Consider the following 18,387-nt stretch of genomic DNA (forward strand, 5'->3'; position numbering starts at 1 on the left):
CCATAAAACATAGCATTAAACTCTAGCAGTATTAATATATAACTCTTCAAATTTACAAAAGTGAGATATAAGAAATTTCGGAGAACGTTTAATCTTTTTAAATATAAAGTAATCATCAGTTTAATTGGACTTAAATTTGTAGAGTAGTTACTAAAGATATGTTGTACTGAATATCGGAAAGTTTTTTTACTAGAGTGGGTAGTATTCGAAAGAGAGTATAGTTGAGAGTTACAGTTAGATTTTTTTAATAAATCTAAACCAATTCAGAACTGGCTATGGAAATTATTATTATTTTTGTTATAGTTATCATTATAGTTTTTTTTTATTAACATTAGTTTTATTATTCTCCGTTCACTAAACACCACACACCAGAAAGACAAATATAAAACGCCAATGGTAAATTTATTGAACTTTATTAAAACAATTTATCTGAAAGCCCTATTTACAGTTTCCCTGACTATATAGGCTATATTTGAATTAAAACTAAATCTTAATCGATACAGCAGTTTTTTAAAACACGTAATCTTTTCCAGAAGCCTATTTTAGCATTGTAAGTATATCACTTCACAAGTTGCCGAAAAGAATTCTGGTAATAGAATATTTTAATAGGTAAAGACTAAAATTATGTTTCATCGTAGGTTTAAGTCATCACTCACCTATAAATAATAAAAATATTTTTTCCGTTTACAGAGTCATTTATCCATTTTTATAAAAAACCTAAGGGGCTGTACATACCCCAATGTAAGTTAACAAGAGTAAGGCAGAACTATGGATACAATTAAATATAGTAAATTATGAAAGAAAACATTATGAGGTGAGAGTATTTTAATAAAACATACCTCATGATTCCTAACTAATATACAGTAATTGTAAATGGAATTGTAAATATCCCAAATAAGGCTTCTGAAAATCGCTTATCTCTAACACAAGTATTATCGTTATCAATTTGATATATGCAGCGGATGATGAAACTAAAAACCGGGTTCCAATGTTTCGTTGTACCGTTACCTTTTCTGTCTTCGAACATAGGTTGAATTTTAAATTTGGGGTCGGAAAACTCTAAAATACAACTTATAACGACAAGAAAACTTTGAAACGTGTGATACGTAATCGTAGAAATTCCGACTGTACCATCTAGGGGATTGCGATTGTAGTGGGCGCCGTTTCTTGGGTAAAATCTAGAAAGGGTACATTGCTTTAATTTCGCAGAAAAGCCAACCAGAAATCTCAATGAAAGAAATTGAACTGAACGAAGCAATCTAACAAGGATTACCAAACCTAATTTAGAATATAGTTGTAGATAAGAAAATCTCTCGTTGTCTTGGCAAACGAAACCAAAGCTCTTACAATTTTCTTTCATTTCAGAAAGAGGGTGTCATATATTTGAGATGGTATGATTTATGGCAACTATATCATCACACAGTTGGATACGAAGCATTTGCTGTGTAATCATTAAATCTTTCCAATTACTAATAAAAGGATAACATTTATAAAGTTAGTACTTGGTGCGCTATTACAAACACCCATAATAGTTAAATTGAACAGGACTAACACAACAATACACATAAAACGGAGACAGTTATTCCCCATTTAATCCACCACAAATAGACAATCTAATACACCATAAAGCACGGGGGCAGTGCGGTGCGGTGGTCACGTGACCGGCGCATGCGCACGACACTCCAGCGCACCACTCCCGGCTCAGTCTGTGTCTGTGCGTGAGAGAGTACACAGCCCCGCGTAATTCGTGCTTTCGACAGTAACTCCCTGTGTACAATAGGAGTGTGCACCTTTGAAAAAATCAAATATTTACTCCAATAATTGGAAGAAATTTGAATAAGTAAGTTCATTCTTGTAATAGTTATTACACACAATACTAATTACGCATTTAGAAGTTTTAAATAATGAATTCTACAAGTATGTATTCTTCAATATTCATTGGAATGTATAAAAAAGCACAATTTATTGTCGTTGCATTAATGTAATCAATGTATTGTAAATTAATGCTCGAAAGTAAAATAATCCTCAGCAACAAGTAACTGAATCATTTAGTGACGCCAACACCGAGGCCACCTGTTGCTAACCATTTCGCAGATTGTTCACTAAAAATAAATACTGTACCAAATTATTAAGATTATTAGCATAAATTGCAGTTTAATTTTGTAGGTGAAGTTTAGAAAATACACATAGTTATTGTGATACTATTATACGGTTTGTTTTGCAGAATGTCCTAGACTTATTTCTACGTAATAACTGATATAACGGTTGTTAAAAATCATCAACTTATACATTATAAGAGTAGTGTACAGTAGTGCAATATTATTTTGGCTTTATTGCGAGAACTCTATGTCAAAAAATAACTATTAAACATTAGCTAGTTCATTTAAAAATTGGTTTAAAAATATTTCATATGTTTACAACTTTGATGTAAGTATTCTTGAAGCATGGAAATAAAGAGTTCAAATCTTAAAATACCAAAAAGGTTAATATCAAGAATAATATGCTCGTTTAAATTTAAAGTATAGGAAACTTTAATTCAATATTATGAAATACTGTATAAAATATGTAGCTTTGTCACTGTCACTACCATATCGATTTAACATTCATATATTGTATTTTTGCCAAACATAAAATTATAAATTAACTCTCAATCTAAACAATTTATTGTATTGAAAGAGTAAAATAAATTTGTAACGTGAACGAATATACAAAGAACATTCAGGCTTTCTACTGTTATTTTAAAAACTTTAGAAATAATTAGAAATTTTTAAAACACATACAAATTTAATATTTTGAAACTAAAATACAAAAAACTTTTATTGCAGCGGATCTGGAAGCAAATATAGTAAAAGGGAACTTAATGCAAGAGAAACAAGTCCAAGAACAAATGCTGCTGTCAACAATAAATCGCACTGTCCTCTCTCCTGTTGAAATTTTATACGTTTATTTAGGAAGTATCACTACAGACAAATATAAATAACCGCTAAATGGGAAACAATGGAAATATTGGGTAATCAAGCAAAATAATTTACAACAATCTTTAAATTAAAATACATCTTTTTTGCCTGTAAACTTATTATTTATATCGTTCTTTTAAAACGTTCTTATAAAAATCCCCTCAGTCGTTTTTGAATTTATAGAAACATTCATCTTATTATTCACCTCATATCGCCCTAATATTGATTAATATATTTTAAAAACTATGAATTAGAATAAATTTTAATGTTCTTTAAAAAATAAAATATTTAAACCAAGGATTAGTAACTTTGGTGAATAAACTGTATAAATTCATCTCGTAAATATTTCTAAAACCTGTTTAAACTTAAATGAATGGTCGGTAATATCCTGTCAACACTGCAAAGTCCAGAAGTTTCACAAACTAATTATCTCACTCAAGTCAGACAAACCAAAGACCTTCAATCCGTTTTAGTCGTTTCGAAGTTTTTTAGCAACCATATTTTGTATCTGAAAAGGAAAGTGTAGCTTCCATTTTGAGAATTATTATTAAGCAGTTTGTATGCATTATAGAAGCTGTTTGTTGCTTTAAATTGATGTACGTTATATTTAACAATGTACATTGAAAGTGAGTGGTAATCTGCAAATCTGTGACGTCTTTCAAACAAATAAATACGAAAAATAATTATTTATTATGAAAAAGTCTAGCAGTTTTTCTCATATGTTTTACACATGTCCAACAACTTTTGTTGTAAATTCATTTAAACGTTCAGTTCGTATTTTCAGTTTGTATTTAAATAAATTAAACTGAACCGAAAAAAGGCATAAAATAAACATTTATCACACAAATGGATTATCCTGGCTTTTGGAAGTTTTCATACCTAGCTAATTCACGACATATTACATATTTTAGCTTAGGTGATAATATATGGCTATCAGAAAACCGCAGCACTCTATCATTTTACGAATCTAGTAAGTCCTGATCCTAACGTTATCTAAAATTGTGGATCCCCACATTCTGAGACTTCCAATACATAATAATACGTGATTTATTTCATATTCTGACTCAATAACCATCTTAAACTAACGTTCCATTTAATAGCCAAGCAAAATTCATTTAAGATAAACCCATCAACAAAACATAACTTCCAGTTGTTATTTATAACGAACTCTCTATGTACTCCTACTCTACCCTAAATAAACTCTATACGGAAAAGAAATTTTAATATTTCAAGGTTGACATTTATTTTATTGTATGCTGCTTTAAATTATGATAAACGTTTTAAATACGCGTATAAACGACATAATAATGTGTGCCAATTTTTATTAAAATACATAAAAAGTTCCAAAATAATGAGATGTAAACTAATTTAGCATAATATATTACATGTTTAGTTCCGAAAATTCTTACCGCTTTCTCGTGTAGTGTCAATTTAATTCAAATTAATAATGCCTAAACTATATAACAACTGTGGTATATGCATAACTGACTAGTAAAAGTATTTTTCACTCTTAGTGATGGAAATTTCGTTTATTTGCAATGTATATTCAGTGAACTGAACTTTATTTTTGCTCCCACGATTCAAGCTTCTAAGAAAAAATTTTTATTTTGAACATTGTGAATAGTACTATTTAAATTTTGTACGCACTCATCTGACGTTACTTGACAAAATAATATTTATAAAACATAATTTATATTTACATTCTGTGTAGTGGTAAACAGAAAGATTTATTTCAACTTTCCATTATACATATTCGGAAATCAATATGCTTTTACTGAGAACAATTCTTTATAATAGTAAAAAAGAAGAACGGGATCCAGACACTAACCATTTCCAAAATATCAGAATGAAAGAATTGAAATAATACAATGATTTACATGTTATTTCTATCTTTTTCCACTTAACTAGTTTATGAAATAGGTAGAAGAAGTTTAGACAATATTCAGTATTAAGGAGAATTTGAAAATTCGATAAGATACTTCCTCGTAACATGACACGCAATGAGTGCATTCAATAGTTTTTTCGTTTACAAGAATTGTAAATTGCTTATTTTTTCCAGTCTTAGCTAGGAATAAGGTCAAGAATTTTTTACATAAGTATATTATTAGTAGTTTTCAGTATTCTAGCAAGTCGGGATGACGGTCTTACGAGGATAAAAATTAGTGTGAATATAGATTTTATATTATATTAACGATACTGTAGCAAAATACTAGTTAAATAAGAGTAAAATCTAAAACAAACTTTAAATTTTAACTTACCTTGTAATAGTTTACTGTAAGTTTGAAGTGTTAAAAGAAACAAAGACACAAATCCTAATCGTTGGTACATTATATTTTCTATCTGAAAATACTTCAAATATGGACGTTTAAGATTTAATTAAGCACTCCACGATAAACCAGCAAAATAATTGAAAATAGTTGTGCTGAATTATTAGTATAAATACAAGTGTGAGTTTCTTTGTTACGATACTTTAGCCAATTTACTGATATTTTGCATCGCCATTCTTATAGTTCCAGGTCTATAGCCATTTTTAAAAGTCCCTTCGGGCTAACAACTTCTTTGGTATATGAAGCTGCGGAAAATCCATACAGGTCTCTAAAATTGCATTATGGAAAACAAATACTATTAATTGAAAAGGCCTGTTTAAATTTTTTGTATAATAAACCATATGTTTAATTAATGTAATCACTGTTTCAATTTTATTTGCATTTATTTTCTTCAAAAAGTAGAGAAAGCTTTTGAGAGCAAGAGCAGTTCTTACTTCAATCTTTTCTTGAACAAGTAGTTGCGCACAGATTAAGAAATTAAGAAAATATTTAGACAGTAAAATTGAAATTTCTGTGAAAATATACAATAGTTTTGTAACTGTACAATATAGCAAAATTTACTATTTAACTTATATCATAAATTTAAAGACCCTCCTGAAAATAAGTGAAGGTCTATAGAGATATTTTAATCACTTGACTCGTTTCAGAATAATGGTCCTGAGGTTAATGAGCAAAGGTTTAGGGCTGTGAGGTCTGAGAGTAAAGAGTTATTACAAATAACAAGGGAATATGAACATTTGTTTGCAAAATTCTATAATATTTAAATAAAAAAAACTGCATTCATTACGTATTATTTCAGTGTTTCTGGTTCGAACAATTGTATGTCATACACAGTAGCAGAAAGTATATATACACATATCCTTAGAAGTCTTCTTTAGTCAAAAAGCGTCTCCTTAAGCCAGTCTTATCTACTTCTGGTATAAGGCATTTTTGATGCTAATGTAGCATTTGCATTGTTGCTCTGTTTAAGAAAATATATTCAAATATAGATCTAAAAGTCTACTTCGGTTGAAAAATATCTTTTTTTGGCCATTAAAAATTTTACTACCGATTTGAGGTATGTTCAGTTCTGCAGAAGGCCTTGTTATGTCCCCCCAATCAGGAAAAATATACTTAATATAGGTCTGAAACGTGTTTTTGGTCAAAAAGCTTTTCTTTAGGTCATATAGAAGTACTTGACTTGATAGAATGGTTTGAAAAAATATATATAGATAACTATATATACACATATAGGTATCTATATATATTTTATATATACATATATATATATATATATGTGTGTGTGTGTGTGTGTGTGTGTGTGTGTGTGTGTGTGTGTGTGTGTGTGTGTGTGTGTGTGTGTGTGTGTGTGTGTGTGTGTGTGTGTGTGTGTGTGTGTGTGTGTGTGTGTGTGTGTGTGTGTGTGTGTGTGTGTGTGTGTGTGTGTGTGTGTGTGTGTGTGTGTGTGTGTGTGTGTGTGTGTATACATATCTACATATATATAGTTCTCAAAAGCTTCTTTGGTCGAAAAGCGAATATTTGCAGCCATTTTATTTTACTTTCTCCCTAAGATTGTTTTGTAAGATACTTACTTTTGCATTATTGCCCCTAACATGAAAGTATTTACGTATATAGGTCTGAAGAGTTTAATTCAGTCAAAGAATGACTACTTATAGCCATTGATTTCTAATTTCGGTGTAAGGTACTTTGTTGAAAGTACAGAACAAATAGGTAAAACGTTTCATCTTTCGATGACTGTGGAAAATTAAAAAAAAAATAAGTCCTTATAGGGTTTTAACCTTACTGAACCCCTAAGAGCAGTTGATCTTCATGAATTATTTTACATTTAAGTCACGAAATATGTCTTTTAATGTTCAATTGTATATACCTAGGGTATCGGAAAATTATAGTAACCAAAATAAATATCTTATAGGGATTACGATGCTGTTGCAACCCGTATGGTTAGGTGATCTCCAAGAAAATACTTTTTTCTTTTATATTTAAGTCATTAGAAACGTGTTTCAAAATTTATAATATCTAGAGGAAATTTTAAAAACGAGTGCCATATTTCATCTTTTTGAGTTATCGTGAAGTTTGGGAATTAGTGATAAATGTTCGAGTGAGAGACCTTTCGTATACACCTTTCGTATACAGAGAATGTTTCAGAGAACAATATAAAATTATCCATTGCAAGTTATCGATTTCCAACATAGTATTATCGTATTCATTCAATTTAAGAAATGTAACCCACAATGTGCGTTGAAACTTGTTTCAGACGTTTCTGACCACGAAATTTATATTTAAAGTTTAACATATCTACCGATTTACTATATAAATAGAAATCTTTACATTTTGACGTGTTGAGACACCAACGTGTAGGATTATGGCACTGTAACATTTTATTAGATAATATTACTAGTTTTTGAAGTGAAAATACTGTTTTGTCCAAATTTCATATATAAAAAACAATCGATGGGCAATAAATATCCAGTTTTATTGTATGAACTATATTTATTTCCTATTATATAATACATTCAACAAAACAATCTATAATGTACGGTTCTTGGTCGTGTCTTAAATGTTTAACCAAAATGTACCTCGTTACTGTATCAAGCTGTAGCTACATACTAAGCTAAATACGTTAATTCCCTACAAAAGACCTGTGAAGTTGTTGCGAACCGAAAAAATGAATAAAAGAACTCGCACCATAAAGTACTATTTTATACGCACAGTTTTATTTTACTGCCGCCATATCACTTGCCATGCACCGAATGCATAAAAATTCTCGTAAACTCCGTAAGTTGCGACAAAACCAGCCATATGAAGGATATGAGTAGAATATGTTTCTTTAAATTCTCATATTTCATTTGGTATAAAAGTCTAACCGTAGTTTGCACAACCACTCAGTCAGTTGGAAATGCGCGTTAGTTGTCATACGTACAGGGTAATGTATACTAAAAATTCCAAAAATAGTATAGTCAGCAATTATAGAAAAATTATTAACGTAAAGTTAATACAATTAAGCACCAGTGTCTAATTGCAAAATCGATTAATGCATTAATTGTAACAGTAAAGATATAGTACACAAACCATCAAGTCAAAATTGTATTAAAAACTATTTGGTTGAATTTCAAAATCAATCAGAATGTACGAGAACCATAATAGGGGCGATGATCAACTACGAAATATATTGTATTAGTCCCCAGCACGCACATGCAGTATGGTACAATTAATTAGTCAGTATTTTTCTTTTAATGAGCTCAAAACTTCAAAATTGTGCCTTTTCCTATCACCATCGATAGGTGAGCGTTTTCCAATCATAGTTCAGACTCAACATACATAGTTTTATAGTACTGATTTGTGGAAAATGAAATAAAACTATTAAATAAATTATAGGAGTACTATACAGTGATATGACTATAGTAATAACAGTTAGTTACTACAGCTACATTTGACATATTTTATAACAGCTTTTTGAGATAAACGTCCCCTCCACAAAGAAAACCCTTTACACTACTTTCATTTTAATGGTATTTTCAAATTTATTTGTGTATTTAAATTTATTTTTGTATATAGTATACATCCTACATCTGTGAGCTTTAACTTATATTAATATATTTTAGGACTCCCCGTATATTCTTGACGCTGAATACACTGAAATTTCCTGAAATGAACATACACACCCAAATACATGTGTGGGGATACGAAACTTGAGATTATTAGTCAAAATGTATCATAATGTAGTAAGGTGACAAAAATATAAACAAACGTACGTATAGCCGGCGGTACAATTACGCTAAAATTGACTACCGCAAGTGAAGCTTTAAGTCAGTTCGTTATATCAGAGCAAATTATTTTTAACAGAATCTCGCTGTCGCTGCTACGGCACTTCGTTGAAGAGCGGCTCATTACTGCCTCATCATATCCCTGTCTTTCCAGTTGTCAATGTCGGCGATAGGGTGCTTCAATTCAAAAGCTTGGAAGCTAAAATTTTAGGTGTATTTATAGTTAACAAGGAAATCCAGGGAAATCTTTAAATATTATTCATTTCTATTATGTTTATATCAAAGTTAATCAATTGTATATCTCGTGGTATTATACTACCTATCTCGTACTTATAATATTTTGACAAGCTGAAAGTAGATACTCGGGGTCCGTATCCTATAAAATAGTTGATAATATATTTTATCATTGTACCTTTAAGCAAATGAGTCAGCCAAGGTGTCCTTGTAAAGTACATGAGTATAGTAAATATTTTTCAGAAACAAATAATCTGTATTTTACTAAACAGTACAATGGATAGGTATAAGATGTACCGTAAAGTGTATACATCTATAACTCTGTATTTAATAAAAAAACGCAAATATAATCGCTGAGCCTTTATTGCAAAAACTGCAAACGATGTTAAGGAATTTACGGTCAGTTTTATGGACAGTTCTTCCCTTTAGTGGTTTCCTCGCTTATCATACGGTTTTAAATTTTACTTTGGTAGTTATGGCCAACTGTAACATGGTTTATGACAGCCTGTTTTCTAAAGCTATATAACAGATTTTTCTTTAACAGTAATTACATAAGTGAGTACTGTTTTACTGTACAGTTAGTATAACAAACCTTACAAATACTTAACTTGGAATGAATACTTTCATTTAAAAATACGTGTCACATTAATTTATTTTGTAATTTTACCTAATAACAATAAGTGTCTGTGCACGATGTTTTTAGAATAGACAGTAAACTCCATAAATATGTTCTGTGTTGTTGCTATTGGTAAAGCATTTCAAACGAATTGTGTTTAAGCGCCATAAAACTGTTTTCATTATTAAGGAGAGACATATAATTTTTATTTTTAATGGTAAAATCAATTACTATGTACATTAGTAGGTTTATTTAAAGTCAGCCTATGTAACATTATAACCGATTGAATTTTAAGATTTTTATGTTTTATGTACAATTAAAAATATTTCGTGAAATATTTTAAAGTCATATATCTTAAAAAGAATAAAATTAATTTGAGACGTTTGAAAATTAGACACAATAAAATACAGAAATAATGACAGCTGTAGTAATTTTCTTTAAACTCTCAAAAAAGAATAGACGTAGATACAGGATTAAAATTTAAAAAGTATTTTTTGGAGGAGTTTAAAAACTACGTAGGCTACTATGATGCACCATCATGAAAGTGATGTCCATTTAAACTTTTTTATATTTGTTAGAGATAGGTATATTTCGCAAATATTTTCATTTTACGTATCAAATTAAAGGGAATTAAATGCTGATTAGTTACTTTTTGTAATTTCTATAGTACATTAAGTTTTTGTCAAATCCCAATTTGGAATTCGTTTCTCCATTAAAAAAATATTTTTTAGGTGACTAAAGACTAAATATAATGTATCAAAAGTTTTAACTTTGGAATTTTTACATTTTGATCTGAGACCTTCAGTAATAGCACACAATGTTATTTAAATTTTTTGACAATATTTTGCATATACTCCCGGTATGTTATTTTAGGGTTGCATTTCGTTTTTTTTTTAAAGATCTAATTTTCTTCTAATGCATGTTTAGGACACCTTGGCTGACTCATTTTGCTTAAAGGTACAATGATAAAATATATTATCAACTGAATAATTTACGTTGTGGTTACGAAGCATTTTTCCAGGATACGGACCCCGAGTATCTACTTTCAGCTTGTCAAAATATTATAAGTAATAGATAAATGAACCACGAGATATAAAATTGAATAACTTTGATACAAACATAATAGAAATGAATAATATTTAAAGATTTCCCTGGATTTCCCTGTGAACTATAAATATACCTAAAATTTTAGCTTCCAAGCTTTTGAATTGAAGCACCCCATCGCCGACATTGACAACTGGGAAGACAGGGATATGATGAGGCAGTAATGAGCCGCTCTTCAACGAAGTGCCGTAGCAGCGACAGCGAGATTCTGTTAAAAATAATTTGCTCTGATATAACGAACTGACTTAAAGCTTCACTTGCGGTAGTCAATTTTAGCGTAATTGTACTCGCCGGCTATACTGAAAACCACTCACTCTGAAAGTATAATCGTAATAAATAATAATTTTGTTTACAACTATAATGTAACAATTTTTGTGTTAAAACGAAGGTTATTTACAATTATTTATAATTTCTATTTCATAATGTAAATTAAAAACATCTTAAATACTTGCGCCAAGAAGCAATTTATAAAATGTATTCAAAGAAGAGAAAAACAATGGTCATGACGAATATTTTAGTAATTGGTTAGTCAGAACCTGTTATACTCAATCTCTGTAGTTTTGCTACTTTTAGTTCGAATGTTTAATAGGCTGACAGACATGAGTGTTATAAAGCCATCAAGTGATGGGCTTCGCTACCTCTCAGGTAATAAAACAGATACACGTAAACGTAATAAGGTTTATTGTAACTTTGATTTGAAAAAAACCAGAAATAATCCATACTAACATTACAATTTTGAGCAAAATACACTTTCATAAAATGTAACCTTAACAATAATACTCGTAGAGTACAATTAAAATACTTAACGACATACAGGGAACGGACTGAGTGAGGCAATAGTCGTGCCAATAAACGCCTTTAGCATCTATATCAGCAGGCTCTGTGTGTTTATTACTGCTTAGGATGGATGGGGTAGGCTGTAACGTATTCTCTTGGTAATAGTTCTTGTTTATGACACTTAAATGTGCTACACTTCGGGCTACACTTCGGGTTGTCTTGAGCTATAAATTTATCAACATAAAAAACATCAAACTTTACGAATAATACATATAAAGATTCCGTTTATGGTAGTATTTCGATTTCGATTGTATTGATATATATATATATATATATATATATATATATATATATATATATATATATATATATATATATATATAGGTATAAAAGAAAACAAAACATGTTTCTTCAACTTGAAAAGCTTAATATTTCGTTACTTTTCAGTAACATTATCAAAAGCATGTATACAATAAAATATAAACAAATATAAAAATGAAGGTTATAAAAACATTGGAAACAACAAAACAAAACATATGGTATCAAAGAAGAAAATTAAACATGTAACCTTTCCTAAACACAGAGATAGATAAAAAGTTTGAATAATAAATTTAAATTAGCTGTGTCTCAAATTTAATCCAACTGGTGATTTTGATTGAAGAGCCATTATATTTGCTTGTTCATATCTTCTTAGTAATAATTTTGTGTATTCTTTATTGTCATAATTTTGAAACTTCTTGATGCCAATTAGAGAGAAACAATTTTCAAAGGTTTTGTTGTGTTGGACAGCGTGTGCAGATACGGGTCTAATAAATTTTGATGTCGAACATCGGCACGATGATTGTTCATCCTCAGCCTAAGTGACGTAGATGTTTCTCCAATGTAGTCTTTAGGGCAATGTTGACAGGATAATTTATAGACTACATTTTCACTGTTACATGTGATATCTTCTGCAATAGAATATTTTTTGTGCGTAACGCAACTTTTGTAACAGTTTGTAGATTGCATCATATTGCATATTCCACAGCGTGGTTTATTGCATGGATGGCATTTGTGTTTGAAATTTTGGCTATAATATATAATATATATAAATATATATATATATATATATAATATATAAATATGGCTATCACTAGAATATGTTTGTATTTACCGTAATATTTTGGGTAAAAATTCTTACTCGTTATTTCCTTGTATAATTGTTTATTAGGCCTAAATAATTCACTGTTTTTTTTTAGGAGAAGCCGATCTCCTTTTAAGCCTCATTCTGCCCGTCATCATGGGCCATTAGCCTGTGCGCGGATAAATAAATAAAATAAATTCTTAATAGAAAAATTTTATTATAACTACGTACATATTGAGAATCTGATATTAATATACTAATAGCTAAGGGCCAATTTGCAATGTATGACCACACAGTTTAGTTTTTATTCTAATCGTTGCATATATTTTCCTTAGAACGGCTTTACGTCGAAATGAGAGGGCATTGGAAGGGTTAAAATTTTAAATTTTAAATCCAATTTCGGCGTACAAAAAAAGTATCGCATCTGAAAAGCAATTTATTTCTTAGAATGTTTGCTGATAAAAAAACCTTAATCGTGGAATTTTCTCGGGATGCTCTGAATATAGCGATGGTAAAAAGGAAGCACTTAAATTCGTATTTGTAAGGTGTGATATTATCAGATAGCACTGATGTTGGTCAGTAGAAAAATTAGTCAATATTCACTAAAATTTTCAGATTTGTGCGTATAAAATAAATTTGGATCTCGGATCCTGGACTATAACCTGAGATGTATATTTATGAGTCTGAACCAATCACAGACTTAGCAATTATTGTATTAAAACATAGTTTTTAAATATATTGCTAATGTGTGTCTTCGTCAACTTTAAAAATCTTTCACTTTCTTCTGGTTCTATTCTTTTTTCAAAACTCAGTCTCGATTTATATAGTTTTGGAGAATAAGTCGCTAGAGTATACATTTTGAAGAGATACAGTGTAATACAGAAATGTGTTTGTCATGTTCTGAGGAATAGTGTGTGGTGTATATTTTTGTAACATCTCAATATACGAGTAAGGGTTTCTAATGCTAGGGGTTTTCTACTAATAATCACAAACCCTATGGTAATCTGAGAACACCTGACTATACAAGTAAGTGTTCCTAATGTTTAGATTTTCCAAATAACCATTACCGTCCCGAAGTTAACATGAAAACATCCCACAATACAAGTGAGAGTTTATAATGTTAAGTTTTTTCCAATGACCATCACCGTCCCCAAGGTAACTTGCAAACATACTATTATTCAAGTGAGGGTTTCTAATGCTAAGTTTTACATTTACCATCCAAAATTTAAGGTAACCTCTAACACCCCCATATATATAAGGAAACCTGTTTTACTTTTTCGTGGCTGTATGACATAACCATGCCCTAAAAGCTACAACACCTTCATCGGAAATAATAATTTTTAAGATGAATAGAAATTACCCTTTTGTGCATGTTCAATAAATACGATAGATTTATAGCATATACTCGTATATATATTCACACACACACACAAACACACACACACACATGTATATATATATATATAGAGGAAGTATTTTTTCCTTTGTCTACAATGTGATACAACAAATTTAGTACGGTGATATTTCTATTAGTTAATTAATTCATTAAATAATCATACAACTGATACAGCCAGATTTACATGAGCTTGTCTTATTGGTTCTGTGTTTTCCTTCCAAATAAACGATCAAACTCTCACTTATCTCCAGTTAAGTGAGAACTTTGTCAGATTGTAAAGAACAATAATAATAAACCGAAAACCTTTACATAAATTTGGAACATAGGCGCTTCTTTATTTCAGTTTTTTAAAGCCTGATGTAACAATAAAAGACATGGACTAATCTTGATGTAAAAATGTGACTATTGGAGCAAGAAGGCTCTTATATAATTGAGCTTATTTGTCCAAAAGTAGAATTGAGTCCTTCTGCCACACGAGATTCACACAAGGTAAGCTTTCTCACAGACCTCCATTTATCAAACAGGTGCTGCGCCATATGAATATCCCTTCTTATTTTTTTCTTAAATCAGATTGTTCCCTCGTGTAATATATGGATGTGAAATATTAACGAAATCATGAAAAGGAACTAATATGTTATTTAATAGAAAAGGAATGCAATGAAAAAGCTAATGCTGTATGCTTATGTACGGCAAACCTCTACATTTTAAAGCTATTTTCAGTGAATATTGTGTACACTAAAATATTCTCTGCAAATAGCTGTCAAAATAAATTGTTAATATTAATGTCCGGTGTATAAAGTTTTTACGGCCTAAACAAGGGACGCTCTTAATATTTTATAACCATACATATTTTTATTTTACTATCGGGAAGCGACACTTCTCAACCCATTGAATACTCCTATATCTCGTTATGTTATTTTCATTCCAAATTAAAACTTAGCTAAAATGATATTTAGTATTTTAGTATGTACGATATTAAATTCACGTTTATGATTTTAAAATTAGTTTATATGTTTGTAGCCTATGTAATTCGTATAGTATGCCTATGCTTTCTGTATAGTATGGATATATATATATATATATATATATATATATATATATATATATATATATATATATATATATATATATATATATCACCCCGACTATGTTAACTGATAAACACATTTTTGGAAACTCAGAATAAAAATAGAAACCCTTTTTTGATTTAAAAATTAAGCTAGAAAATTTTTAGAACCTTAGGTAATAACAGTGAGAAAAGCAACTCATGGACCCTATACCGGTTTTAGTACATGTTATTTATATAAGGAAAAGTAAAGAAAATTATATTTACACAAAACTCAAATTAATTTCATTATTTTGAATTTAAATATGATAACCTTTAAATTACATACATGCCAACAGCTTTTACAATCCTATTTGTTCTTGTACATATTGGGCTTGTAAGGGGTAAAGTTGCACGAAAAAACAATAATTTTGTATAACAATGGGTATTGAAATAACATATAATAAGTAAGTAAGGTGCTAATTCACAATTAAATATATCTTAGTCATTCCAGCGTAATATGCCCGATACGAATTATGTTTACAGAAATATTTTAAACTGGTTTTGGTTTACAGACTGTAATAACGTCAAAGCTAAGCTCTGGATCAGCTGGATCTCCTAATGTGACACGTCTGCGGGCTTTAGTAATCTTAAAAGCTGGGATTTCTCACGACGTCGGGCACTCAAGTTTTATAGCTTTCGAGAATTTACTGCTCAAGCAAAAGTAATAGCTAACTTAACAGATAACTTAAATTCTATAAATTTACTTACTTTATGAATATACGTATATGCCATTATGTTCCTCATTCCCTAATCAAAGAAGCTTTTCTTAATATAGTTAATTTATATGTGTAGGGATATGTTCATGTTGTTGGGATAAAAAATGGTATATCAATTTTCCAATTTAGAAATAAGAGTATTATTAAATTTTATTACAAAATCAACAAAATTGTTATTCAAAAAGTTGAGTTAAGCTCGTAGTCTAAGGCAAAATATGTTTTTACTACTAACTGATTTAGCCTGTAATTTCAATAAATTTTAAACCTATCGCCCACCAGTGCGTATACTGGTGTAGCATCTTCTTATAAAGGATCGCTTGACTCTTCGTGCACTTCAGGGAGCATTGCATTCTTAAGCAGCCGTGCAAATACGTTGCCGCAGTTCTCAATATTGTATGCATGTTCAGCATACACTTTCCTGTTTAGATGACACCAATCGTGAAAATTCAGCGGATTTAAGACAGGGACCTGGGAGGCCACAGGCTACTCGCCCAATCCACCTGTTTGGGTATATAGCATTAAATAAGTCACGCTCTGGCCTCGCGTAATGAGTTGGACAAGGATAGCTCTGATACCACATATGTTGCCGTGTTGCCGGCATCGATGTCCGGCAGACATCGTCCAAAAGATTTTGAAACTCATTTTCGAGAAAATGTAAGAGAAATGCAACATTACTATTTTCTTGTAACTCGTAAGGCCCTATAGTTTTGCAATCTATAATATCCTTTTACAAATTTACATCAAATTGATGGTGAGCCTAATAATTTCTGATCACAAATTAGCGCGAGGATCTTTAAAAATGTGACCAGTTATGTAGGTTATGGATGTTTGAAAAACATTGTTTCCTTAAATTAATTTCATATGACAATGACATTTTATTTAAAAACATTCTTTCAATATATAAGGGCAGAAATATTCCCTTACGGTATAATTAAAAGGTATTAAAGTACATGTTGCACATGATATGGACGGTACTGTTACCTTGGGGCTGTACATCTTTATATCCGCGTTCTGGCTACGATGGTCCTTGCTAAGACATCAATATTATCCTCAACTTCTTCTATAACGTTTTCCTCGAAAGTATTCTTTTGCCCATTTCGATCACATGATATTTTGGATTTAAAGAAGGCATCCTGAAAGTTTACGAAAACGCGATAATCAGGGAATAAATAGTGCAATTGGAAACATTTCCTGGCACATGATAGAAGCATGCCGTGGGAATCACAACAAATGAAAAACATGTTCGCACATTAAAGCTCAGAATACAAACCAGGCATAGTTAATAACTATAACAAGTTACCAAATTTTGATAAATAAGGACAAGTTTATACACGCACTGATGAGCAATGAACAATTTCATCATAAAGTGAAGTGATCAGACTTACGATTACCTACAGATAAAAAACAGACAAGGATATGTTCTAACCGGAGTTCCTCATATTTGTATATGGCCCATAATACTAAATCGCAGTTCTGGTCAACAATCACTATCAGCTGTTTATAGAACAATGATCGATTACAAATTAACAGCTGTTTATTATCCATCACAGAGTTCAAAGAGAATACACATCGGATTAGTTATAGTTAATGATAATAATAAAGTGAGTTATTTTAGTATCCACATTTAAAATACTACTATTTATAAAGTGTAACATTTATATGAATTCATTAACATGTTAGATACAATCTTTCTTTTTTGATCTATTGAATAATTTCTCTGAAGAAAAATTAATTGTTAGTTGCGCTAGTTTTGGTCCAAAATCAAAATGGGTAGGAATAGGAATAGTTTGAAATACGAAACCATACATTTGAAGTCATGCTCTTATTGCCTTTACACAGTTATGATTTACTACCTAAAAAATAAAAAAATTGAACCGACAGAGTTTGATAACTATCTAAAAAATATATATTAAATTTTTGGTTTAAATTATACTAATTTAACACTTATATAAAAATAATTTTACGATTAATAGTTAATTTAATTATAATATTATAATATATTGGTTTTATTCAAACATCTTTAGCTAATAATATGAAATCATTATTTATTTCCTTAGAATTTGCTTCAAGATAATTTGAAACAAATGATGTGTACCCTATATAATAGTTAATTTTGTCACAAAATTACAAATTTACAAGGAAACCCAACTCCGAGAAACATATTACCATCTAAATCGAATGAGTTGGGCATCGTAAAGAATAATCTTGTTAGTGACCTCTTCTGTGCTCGCAACGTTGTTACATGTGTTACTCAGTAGTTGTAAT

At 30.2% G+C, this 18,387-nt stretch overlaps 1 protein-coding gene across 2 annotated transcripts in view; it reads left to right on the forward strand.

The window, feature by feature from the left end:
- Positions 1 to 1,712: 1,712 nt before the first annotated feature.
- The window catches only part of LOC124365959 (diuretic hormone receptor-like), a 55,771-nt gene continuing 39,096 nt past the window's right edge, over positions 1,713 to 18,387 (forward strand). Inside the window, exon 1 of one of the 2 annotated variants that reach the window (XM_046822110.1) lies at positions 1,713 to 1,840. The gene's annotated coding sequence lies outside the window, so the exon portion shown is untranslated. The remainder of the gene's footprint in view (positions 1,841 to 18,387) is intronic. The other variant, XM_046822111.1, reaches the window with a different exon arrangement.

This window comes from Homalodisca vitripennis, chromosome 7, assembly GCF_021130785.1.
Source record: "Homalodisca vitripennis isolate AUS2020 chromosome 7, UT_GWSS_2.1, whole genome shotgun sequence".
Lineage (NCBI taxonomy): Eukaryota > Metazoa > Arthropoda > Insecta > Hemiptera > Cicadellidae > Homalodisca > Homalodisca vitripennis.